General features: G+C 40.7%; 1 protein-coding gene and 1 pseudogene across 1 annotated transcript in view; one reads left to right on the forward strand and one right to left on the reverse strand.

The window, feature by feature from the left end:
* Positions 1-4,615: 4,615 nt before the first annotated feature.
* The window catches only part of LOC148351750 (uncharacterized), a 45,977-nt gene continuing 38,438 nt past the window's right edge, over positions 4,616-12,154 (forward strand). The window contains exons 1-2 of the mRNA XM_088354595.1: positions 4,616-5,949; positions 10,591-10,754. The gene's annotated coding sequence lies outside the window, so the exon portion shown is untranslated. The remainder of the gene's footprint in view (positions 5,950-10,590; positions 10,755-12,154) is intronic.
* LOC148351751 (U2 spliceosomal RNA) lies at positions 4,669-4,828 on the reverse strand (annotated as a pseudogene).

Raw genomic sequence — 12,154 nt, forward strand, 5'->3', positions numbered from 1 at the left:
ATGTTGAAGGAGGCCAGCCTTCTGAGGAAGTAAAGTCGGCTTTGCCCTTTCCTACATAGAGCTTCTGTGTTGGCAGTCCAGTCCAGTTTGTTGTCCAGCTGCACACCCAGGTATTTGTAGGTCTGGACAATTTTAACATGAATATGGCCAACTTTTACCTTCGGATGCATGCCACCATCGGCAAAAGACCCCACGCCAACCGAATGTATAAATGGACACAAGTGTGACTAACTTGCTGGTGAAATGTCATCAATCAACCACGTGTCCTGCGGGCTAGGTGCTGTCGTTTGTTGAGCGACTCCCACTCATGCTGATCCAAATAAAAAGTGGTCTGATATATTAGAGAAGAAGCTCAAAAGGGGTCCTACGCATGATTGACAGCTCATTTGACAAGCCCCGGGAAAAGTGTGCCGGGCTACTTCCAATTTAATCTAATGCAGCCCAAGGTAAGGAATTCTGTTGCAGGATTCCGTTTTCATGTTCAAGCTCCGAATGGGTGGAATATGAAGTGGATGTGCCGGCCCCCCTCCCCGGAAACCCCCTTTTGGACTCTGTCACAGAGACCTCCTGACCCGTGAGGCACCCCTCAATCCACTTAGATGTAGCGAATCAGGTTTCAAGAGAGATGGTATTGGGGCGGCAACATATCTACACGTAAACAAAAACATTTTGGTGTCACGCTTTATCAATCAGCTGTCTCACGGGGCTTTCCGAGTAGATGATCTTTGTCATTCAATCGTGTCTTTTGAACAACATATCCTTGATGATATCCAGCAGTAGGGATCATCTTCGGTTTTAGTTTAGTTCACAAAACGTATACAGGATTTTAAAGTTGGCAACAAAAAAGGTAGGCATGGCATTTATGTCCAAACCTTGATCATGAGAACGGTTATCTTATTTTTTAAATAAACGCTCACACACCTGTTACATCATATTAATATTCAATAATTTTTAATTAAACTCACAGTTTAGCTCTATTGATATTTCTGTCTTGTTTTCATGTAATTTGCCGTAAATGAGTGAAGATAGGTCATGGAATCAGTCCTAATTATGCAGCACAAATGTAGAATGATGTCACCTCTTTAAGCCCTGGAGACTTGAAGTGCCCAGTGAATTAGTGAGTGAGCGCAATGATCAATCACATATTATAGTTTGCCAATTCAAACGAACACTGCGCTTATTTTATGTTTTTAAATCTTATGACAACTCCTGCAATGATCTGAAATATCAAATGCCTATAACTCAACTTGACAAACCATAAAAACTGTTTTGTGCCAAATTGTGACATATAATATAATTCATATTATTTTTGACCTCTATAGGAATGACTTAAGTAGACCCCTGATCGTTTTTAGGATAAGCGGTGTGAAAAATGAATGGATGGTCACTAGAAACTCATCTTCCTCTGCGTGTTAGTTTACATCTTGATTGTAAGACGATAGGTTGATCAAAATAAAGGGTGGATACATGAGCAGTTCTTTTGAAATGGTTATCACAGAATATTATGGGCACAAATGAGCTACAGATCATATGCTGTAGAAATTCACAAGGGCATAGACTAAGATGGTTGACAATCACTCTTATACTGTAAGGGAGGTCCAGAGGACCGAAATCTAAGGAAATAAAAAATGTCAGCCAATCGCTCTAATACTGAAATGGCGGTTCATTAGTAAAAACAAAACTGAAAGAACTGAAGTGGAAATTCCCTGAAAAGGAGTTTTTGTCCAAATCGGTTCAGCAAGTACTAATATGCTGATGCCCATGTTTCGAAGGCCATTTCTGGCTACAAAGTAAAGTACAACTGAAATAGTGGGGGAAGCTGAAAATTACGACTTGATAAATTGCGAAAATAATACTGTGAAGAAATAATGTAACTATACAAACATGACTAATCATAAGCAGTGAAACATTTCAATATTACTACAATGGGTCTTCCAAAATTAATGAATTACATTGTATTGTTCATGAGACTTCAATCTTATACAGATAACACCTAAATTAATCTAACTTTACTTAGGCAGTGATTATTTGATATTTCTGTTGAAAAAAGCTCTTGAGCTACTACCCACTATGGCTTCAGTCTAAAAGATGAATAGCTTCAAAGTAATACTGTATGTCTTTCTTTCTAAAATACTATCTCAAATTCCCAGTGTTTGTCTGTCTGACAGTCAAGTTAAACTCAAGCAAAAAACAATCACCTGTTTGAACGTGCGTTTTCCAAAGTGAACAATTGTTTAGTTACACCACGTTCACGTTTTTGATTTTTGTGGCGGTCACATGTAACCCTCCCTTACAAAGCAAAAAAAAAACCAAGGAGCGCTACTATTGGCTAGCTGATCATTAAAATTTATGGGGAGCTGACTTCATCCAGCTTGCGAGGCGGCGCTGGCATAAGTCATAATTATGTGATGACACTGTAAGACGGAGTGTCCACGCTGGCCCCCTCGCCTAGGCCAGTTAAATGGTATAATTAGCTCAGTAAGAGGTGAATGCTCCAGATTGGATAAGTTATTAAATGTTTGGATGAACCTTAGCTCCATTTCCCTATCTATTGCTGTCTTCCTCCCCCACATCCCCACTTCTTCCTGCATTAGGCCATTAGCAGTTATATGATACTATATGCTGATGGGGCAGTGGACAGAGAAAGTGGGTAAATTAAGCCTGACCACTGCACGTGTTATGAACTGCTCAAATTAGGAGCCATCGAAGGGCACCGAGAGACTTTGAGATTCAAGGTACTTGCACATACAGTGGTACCTGTATAGACGAGTACGTCTACACACAAGAATGTTGATACATGTATTTTCAACAAATAGTTTGCTCGCTATATGAAAGAAAATCCAGTTAACTAGCAGTGCCAGGGGCTACCACTAGAGGGTGCTTGAGACTGCTCACCACTCGTGACCGCTCACCCCCATCAGCTCGGTCCAGGTATCGCATGCACTCTGGCCATCAGGCACTTTGGTTATACCTGTAGCGCACCTGTATTCTGCATCAAGTTCGTTTTGATAGCATCTCTTAAATCACATTTTAGAGCATCTCCTTTTTGTGATTGTTTGTGACTGTAGCCATGAGTTCAGAAAAAAGGAAGCATTACGATGTCTAAGAAAAAAAGGAGGATAATGACAATTGAAACGAAGCAGGATATAAATGGAAAAACACAACCCTGGCCTTTGTGTGAGTGACCAAGTCAAGGAGTATTATCGGGGAGCACAAAGCCACATGAATTAACGCAGCAATTGGCTGCAATAATTTCCCAGGAAGGTTTTATTCCTGTTGCAAAAATAACAAAGAACCAGATGAGATGACACCTACAAAGGAGATGTGCTGTGAAGTGGGAAGAAAGTTGCTGCTTTCATTTAAAATAAAACAATGACATAAAAAAAATCAAAATAACCAGAAAAAGTGGCCACAGAGACAAATCGTATTGGCGACATAATTGTTTCAAAAGGCCTGTAGAAAGTGATAGCGTTGCAAGTCTAGTTAAAAATCTAAAAGAAAGTGATAAATGAAACAAACTGAAACTGAAAAATGTTGGGTGTTCACATTATTTTAAAGTTACAGTAACTTTAACTTTATGGGTACAGTAAGTGCATATGTATCTTCAAAAGTAGTGTGTCGTCAGCTGCACACACTTTCGTTTCGGCGACTCGTGTCCCTCCATGGTAAGCACTTCTAGGAAACTCATATTTTATGTAGTTTATATCATCTTATTTATCTTGTTAGTGTATTTTTTATGTTTAATTACGATTTGAATGTGTTTTTTATTGATCAGGAAGATGTGTTTCATAGCTATTTAGGGTTCACTTGATACTTTTGGGAGGTCAGGAAAGGGCCAATTAGTTTTAATTACTTCATATCGGGAAAATTAGCGCGTTTAAAGAATAATTCGAGCTACGAAAATAATCTTAGAACAAATCCAGCTCGTATGTAGAGGTGCAATCGGACCTGTTTGTAAAGATATTTCCGACAGGGTGCTTTATAATGATTGAATTGTTAGAGAGCTGCAGTTCCCCCTCGCCTTGCTGCGAAACTATGGAAAGTAATTGCACAGTGCCTGAAGCATTTCGAACCAGCAAACATGTCAAACGTTACCCATCAGATTGCTCAATCTGTCCCCTGTTAAGCTATAATGGAAGGGCTGACAGCCCGCCCGACTCGGCCCTCGGGCCGGAGCGTGTGCGTCGCGCTCCGCCAGAGGGTCTCACCAAGCGTGACTGTGTGTTATTCACACTGACGAGTTCCACTGTTCACTGTCACCTCTCATTGCAGGGGGAAATCAGCCTGAAAGAAAGAGGGCAGCGTGGCCGGGATGTGGTCGGGATGCCCAAGTTACTGAAACGGGCATTTGGCTTGAACTGCCAATTTCGGTATTTCAAATATACCGTATTTTCCGCACTATCATGTTTACCGGATTATAAGGCACGTGGAATCATAATTACAGTAAGGGCTTTGGTTGCATAAAGAATAAATAAGTGTTGTTTATTTGTGCAATGATTGGTCGGGGGGGAGGGATTTTTAAGGGTTATTGTTCTATCTTCGTTATTCATTATCCATTATCCGTTATCGGTCAGTTCATAATACGCTACAAAGCCTAGGAGCCGGGACACTTACTCTCAGCCAAGAGGCCAAGCTAAGGTCCTAGCCCTAAAGCCTTGCTGCGATCATTGCGAATGCTCCATTCCCGGAGGTACTGCAATACCGGGACGATGCGTGGAGTGGACAGAGCAAGCTCTTATTCCATCTCCGGAGTGCAAAAATCAATGATCAAGGTATGGCACATACCAGATACTACACATGATCTTAGCCAAAAGGCCTCATAGGCTACGATACTGCCACTGCGCAAGGTCGGAAAATATCCAATATTTCAATTGCACATCACTAGGGACACAAACGACACATGAAAAGGCATTTTATCTCGTCATCACACTATTTTTAGTCACAGTACCCAATTGTTGATGTTATAAGAGATTAAACCAGTTAGTGGTACAGAAAAAGTTGGGGACCACTAAAATACAGTATTGTAGCCCCGACTCTCAAAATCTCTATGAAGTACAAGGGATCCTGAACTGAATGATGATAAAGCATTGTGGGAAGTAATTTTATTGTCCTTAACTGATTGTAGAAAAAGGCCTTGTGGGAAGTAGTTTGGGCGTCCTGAAAGATGTAAATAAGTGAATAGCAGCGCGCTTTCGAAACCTTTGTCACCTACAATGCTTAGTCTGAGCTGAGAAAGTGAAGCAAATGTATGTACTGATTTTTAATCACTTATCTAGTATCAAGACTAAAGTAGTGTGATAACAAGATAAGCTCTAACGCCTATTCATGTGTTGTCTGTATCCCTAGTAGTCTATTGGATAGGATCCCACCGCGATCCGGTTCGACTCCCGTTGCATTCAATGGTAGACAACATGTACAACTCTCCGTGTCCCTTGCGGCCTGGTTTTTAGGATTCGGTGCTCCTGCCATATGCTCCTGTTTGAATCCTGATGCCTCCTTTTGTGTAGAATTATAGGCAGGCAAGATCAATAATTCAAAGAACATTGATTGTATAAATTTGGTAACGTGTTACCAATTTTGTCCGCATATGAAGCACACCAATTTGGGTATTTTGAGTGCACTTTATCGTACAGAAAATACGGTACTTTCTTTTTCTAAATTCAAACTGAATGTGACAACAATAATTATATGCTGCCCAGTACAGGTTCCTGGCACACTGCTAAACAATTTGCTCAATTGTGCTGGGGAGGGGTTGTTGGATATATTGGTTTGAAGTCTCACTCAGCAGGACTCAGCAGATCCAGGTGGCTCAGCAGGCCCGCAGAGCGTGACACTTCCTGTCTTGGTCTCATCCTGCAGACAACATTGTGATGGCAAAGACATGAAGCTCAGACTTGTCGCTGTTCATCATCCTTGCAGTCAAAAAGCCTCAGCGCGCGGAAAAATGTGGTAAGATAGTTTTGGGGGAAGCAGAATAGGGGGGCTACATTTAAATGTGTCACACTACTGTACCCACCCTTCCTTGCACCGCCACACCCGGCTGCCTTTGGCCTTTCTCCAGAGAGCCTGCTCTCCCTCGCGCGACTCCCCGATGGCTTTTGTTCTTGTGAGCAGACAAATGGAGTTGGGCTTCTACAAGAGAAAACGCCTTGGTTCGTCTGATCTTGCTGCCCCGAGGAGCAGCTCTCCTCAAGGGCCAGTGATTGGAAAATTACAGTGCAGTACATATTGTCAGCTTGGACAGACAAAGCTTTCAGTTGAATGGTCAATTTTACATTCGTACAAATGTGCTGAAAACGGTCAATATCAATATCAGAAAGATTTGTTGGGTTTTAAATACTAAATATGCTATTTAAGTACTGCTATCTAGCAAAGGTGAAAAGGGAATGATTTCCAAATACTGGGATATGTATGTCTAAAACAGGAAGTGTCCAAAGATTTGCCCTCAAAGGCTAAATTAAGAATACATTCATGATACAAATGTCACGATTGCCCATTGCCCTCACCTGTGCCTGCTCATTTGGCGCCAGCTGCTGCTCGTTGCCTGATTGGCTCCCCTGCTATTTAAACTCAGTGCTCTTATTCACTCCTGGTCAGACCGCCAACGAGCCTCTGCACTTGCAAGACATGCATTTAGACTGTCCGGTATCCTGTTCGTGTATGCAGTATCCGGTTTCGATCCCATCTGCTCCGGTATCTTGCTCATGTATCCACTATCCGGTATCAATCCCATCTGTCCCGTCCTGTCCGGTAGCTTGCCCGTTTATCCAGTATCTGGTATCGATCCTGTCTGTCTCGTCCTGTCTGGTATCTTGCTTCTGTACCCAGTATCGATCCCGTCTGTCCTGTCCTGTACGGTATCCTGCTTGTGTATCTAGTATTCGGTATTGATCCCATCTGTCCCGTCCTGTCGGGCATCTGTCTGTCCTGTCCGGTTTTGACCTCGTCTGCCTGACTTCTCTGTCTCTCTTCTTCTGCCCAGCGATCGCCGAATCGCTGGCGTTTATGTTCCCGTGCATGACTGCCCCGTTTCCGTAAAATAAAGCTTGGTGTGAAAACGATACGCACTTAGGTCCACCGTCTGTTCGGGTTCTGACAGCAAGTGTTTTAAACAAATACAAAGTTTTAATACTTATCTTTTTGATTGAAGAAAACTGGCACATGCACTCTTTTTTTACTTGTTAAAAAATTATACAGCACCCAAAATAACATTCCTGCACATTTTGTAAATTTGGGGATATTTATTATCTTCATAGAGACACACATCTTAATTTCAGTAATGATCTCTGCCGTATAAGACAGTTTCTCATTTTAAGTTTAAAAGGTTTTTTTCCAACACATTCAGTGACATGAGTTTCAAACCTTGTTAAATAAGAAAAAGGTTCTCCCAATGTGGTAATCGTTTTTTTTCTCAGTATAATTTAGGAATTTACAAGAATTTGGGGGTTTTAGGGTCTCTTAAATTTAAATGCCCCAATTCCATTTTTTAAGTCGGAATAAAAAGAAAAGTGATCTGTTAAAAAATAATTTGAAACTTAAAATCACCTGAGATTTATTAATGGGATAGAATATTTCTCGCAATTTGGAAATTGACGCAGATGAGAAAATGCTGAAACAATTTTTTCTTGTTTGGTTGTGGTGCTCATCAAAATGATCCCTGTTGATTTATAAATGGTCTGTCTGCATATTTTTAGAAGGTCTTCAGATAATTAAAGCTGGTTGATACATACTACGTGTAATTGCCAGCTTATTTTGCTGGCTAGGTAAAAGTACAAGGTAAACCAAAAAGATATATATACTGGACTGTCTCAGAAAATTAGAATATTGTGATAAAGTTCTTTATTTTCTGTAATGCAATTAAAAAAACAAAAATGTCATACATTCTGGATTCATTACACATCAACTGAACTATTTCAAGCCTTTTATTATCTGAATATTGCTGATTTTGGCTTACAGCTGAAAAAAACTCAAAAATCCTATTTCAAAATATTAGAATACTTCCTCAGACCAAGTAAAAAAATAATTTTATAACAGCAAAACTAAATCAAACATTTGAAAATGTCCATTGATGCACTCAGTACTTGGTTGGGAATCCTTTTGCACGGATTACTGCATCAATCCGGCGTGGCATGGAGGCAATCAGCCTGTGGCATTGCTGAGGTGTTATTGATGCCCAGGATGCTTCGATAGCGGCCTTCAGCTCATTTGCATTTGTAGGTCTGGTGTCTTTCATCTTCTTCTTAACTATACCCCACAAATTCTCGATGGGGTTCAGGTCAGGGGAATTAGCAGGCCAATCAAGGACAGTGATGCCATGGTCAGTGCACCAGTTACTGGTGGTTTTGGCACTGTGGGCAGGTGCCAGATCATGCTGGAAAATGAAATCCTCATCTCCATAGAGCTTTTCAGCAGATGGAAGCATGTAGTGCTCTAAAATCTCTTGGTACACAGTTGCATTTTCTCTGGACTTGATGAAACACAGTGGACCAACACCAGCAGCTGACATGGCTCCCCAAACCATTGCTGACTGTGGGAACTTCACACTGGATTTCAAGCAACTTGGATTTTGCTCCTCTCCAGCCTTTCTCCAGACTCTGGCGCCTTGACTTCCAAATGAAATGCAAAACTTGCTTTCGTCTGAAAAGAGGACTTTGGACCACTCTGCAACTGTCCAGTGCTTCTTCTCCATAGCCCAAGTCAGACGCTTCTTCCGTTGTCTTGAGTTCAGAAGTGGCTTGACCATGGGAATACGGCTATTGTAGCCCATTTCCCGGACACGTCTGTGAACTGTGGCTTTTGATACCTGGACTCCAGCTTCAGCCCACTGTCTTTGAAGCTCTCCCAAATTCTGGAAGCGGCTCTTCTTCACAATTTTGTTAAGGCTGCGGTCATCTCTCTTGGTTGTGCAGCGTTTCCGGCCACATTTTTCCCTTCCAACAGACTTTTTGTGGATATGCTTTGAAACTGCACTCTGTGAACAGCCTGCTCTTTGAGAAATTTCTTTTTGTGTCTTACCCTCCTGATGGAGGGTATCAATGATGGTCCTCTGGACAGCAGTCAGATCAGCAGTGATTTAGTTTACTGAACCAAGCTGAGTGTTTTTAAGGCTCAGGAAACCCTCGCAAGGTGTTTCGAGTTAATTAGATGATTCAGGTGATTAGTTGAATAGCCTACTTGTATACTTTTTCATGATATTCTAATATTTTGAGATAGGATTTTTGAGTTTTCTTAAGCTGTAAGCCAAATTCAGCAATATTAAAATAATAAAAGGCTTGAAATAGTTCAGTTGATGTGTAATGAATCCAGAATGTATGACATTTTTGTTTTTTTAATTGCATTACAGAAAATAAAGAACTTTATCACAATATTCTAATTTTCTGAGACAGTCCAGTATATATATATATATATATATATATATATATATATATATATATATATATATATATATATATATATATATATATTACTATAATTATAAAGTGCCAGGCCCTGTAATATACTAGCGCAAGAATAGATAAATATTATTATAAGAAAGAATTTATATTTTGTTCATATACAAATTCTATTGGTAGCAAGTTGCAAACTGGAGGTAATGTAGTCTAGATTGACATCAAACATTTGGTCTTTAGTGCTAGAGTACCTGTTGCAGAGTGTACCTGCCTGCTTCTGCAGCACAAGTGGCGTTGTGATAAGTGATTAGAATTGAAGGAGGAGCAAGGAAAACAAGGGCCTTGTCAGCACACTTCAGATTTGAGGTCAGTCTCGCCCCCTGATTGCGTGTTTTGGCGAGAGGGGTGGAGGAGGCGGGTGCGAGTGAGAGTTTACCGTCGCCTCATTGAAGCCTCCATCATCACCTGCTGAGGCTTGAGACCCCTCTGTCTGTTTCATCATTGTCCACATCCACCCTTCTGTCATACCCCTTTCCTCTTCTCGCCCCCGCCCGCTCGGCCATCCCCCCTGCTCTTTCTCTACCCCCTCTGTGTTCGCAAATCACTTCTTCCCGTGTCAGCAGGTAAATTGTTTTGTCCTCCCGCTCCCTGCTTTCATTACCTTGTGTAAATTAAGCGATATGTCGTCCACCGGTGCGCGCCAGAGCACTCGCCGCGCCAACGCCAAAATCATGAGATTTGGCATAATAAATGAAGACAAACTGGCAGTAGCAGTGCTCCTCTCCATGCGGCTTCGCTTTCATTATTCGCTTAACTTGCCGGAGAAAATGACTTAACCCTGACCTGTGTATTACGTCCCATATTCACTCCAGATAAAAGCCTTTTTACAGCGCACAACAATTTATATTCCAGCAAAGAGGCTGCTTTTCTCTGTCAGTTTTCCAATCTCACCTCCTCAACACACATCATTAAACTTGTCTTGCCTTCCTGTATTTGTCCATCAGTCCTTCTTTTTACATAAAATCTGGCAGCATTATTCTGGGATTTGATGGCACCCGTTCATTTTTTCCCCTTGGAACGTTTGATTGGAAGAATTATAGCTGGGTCCGAGCTATCTCCTCTCTTCTCCTCTGTGGAATCATGCACTTGATGAAATAGTGTTCTGCTGCAAGAATAATAAAATCAGACTTGTGCATTACAGGGGGCTCTCAATCTGCCAGCTGGGCTGAGCTGAGCAAAAAAACCCACCCTGCCTCATGACAGAGTTTTATAGTTACCCCTGCAGATAAATGGAAACTGGTGACCAGGCTGGGAAAGGCCACTAAGAAGCAAGAGCAGTCTGCAGGCCTGGCTAATGTGGCTGAGGTGAGCTACTAACCGGAGCCCTCCCTCTCTACCATCTTTGCTTTGAGTCTGAGGGGAAATCGTAGCGACCTCTTAACACCCATTTGACACGATTGAAAGAGTTGTAATTAGCCAGTGCAGTTGTTTGTCGAAACCAAAGTTGAAGATGACGCTCCCGTGAGAATGCGATGTGATGAAAAGGGTCTTGAGACGATGCATCGAGTAAAAGGTGCTCCATCTCTAAAGGTGTCAGCAATATCAAATGTCGCAGTCAATATATTGCTTTTAGTGAGCACAGCTCACATTATTCAATCTTTAAGGGAGCTATAGAAATTTTTAACTTTTTTACTTGTGGCCGCCATCTCCAGGGTTGTGTCATTCTTGCAGTGTCATTCATGATGTGCGCAAATACAATTTTCTTGGTGAGTTGCCATTTGGACTGATTCTAAAGCAGACCACTTCTTTCTTTCACCATTTTCATGCTGCACTAAAAAATAAAAATTTAAAAAAACCCACGGTAAAATCATGATGTCAGTCTCGAGCAGCCCCCTTGCCGCTCATTCATCCTACCTGATGTGCTCCGCCCCAAACAGCTTTGCGAAAAGTAAGATAAAAGAACAGTGAAAAAAAAATGCAGGGCTCTTTGACTTCAGTTGGGCGTTGTTAACACATACTTTATAAAGAAAATATTGAACGTTCAACTTTTTTTGAGGACACCTCAAACGATGCACCCCACCCTCAACATCAGTAGTCACTTTTCGAATCAAATCAAATAATAAACCAAATGCAGATAATGCTCCATAACGACACCTAGACGTTTCTTGTACGCCCTGTGATTTTTTTCTTTTTACCAACCAGATGCAAATAAAAGAAAACAAAAAAACTCCCACATAACTCATTGCAATAGTTAAAATCTGGAACAAGATCTTTTTTTCCATTTTTTTCTCAATTTTTTTTCTCTGACAAAATAAGAACAATAATCTCTAAAATGAGAATTTTCCTTAACGGTGCGTAGCAGATAATTTTGCTCCCTTCCTAAGATTCTAAAAAAACACTAATACATACTAAAATACATCAAGATATGTATATAATTGAAAATGTAAGATAATCTTTAAAATGAGCAAAATGTAGAACACATAATTTTACTGTTTTTGAGTGTCTTAAATCTTTAAAATCGGCAAAATTATCACTCAATTTTGCCCATTTTAATAAGTTACCTCTTATTTTTCAAGAAAAATAAGATAAGGATATATTTAAAAGAAAAACTTTATTTGTGAATAGGCAATATTAATTTTTATAGAAGGTAGAAGCTAAATATCCCTGGTACCTTGCACTCAGCTTGCAAAACGATATTTTATTACAAGAACACTGAATTTATGCATTAACCATGCATACATTTTGAAAGGACTTTTCAGCCCCCA

Source organism: Urocampus carinirostris, chromosome 15 (assembly GCF_059441175.1).
Source record: "Urocampus carinirostris isolate Australia breed hairy pipefish chromosome 15, RoL_Ucar_1.0, whole genome shotgun sequence".
NCBI classification, from domain to species: domain Eukaryota; kingdom Metazoa; phylum Chordata; class Actinopteri; order Syngnathiformes; family Syngnathidae; genus Urocampus; species Urocampus carinirostris.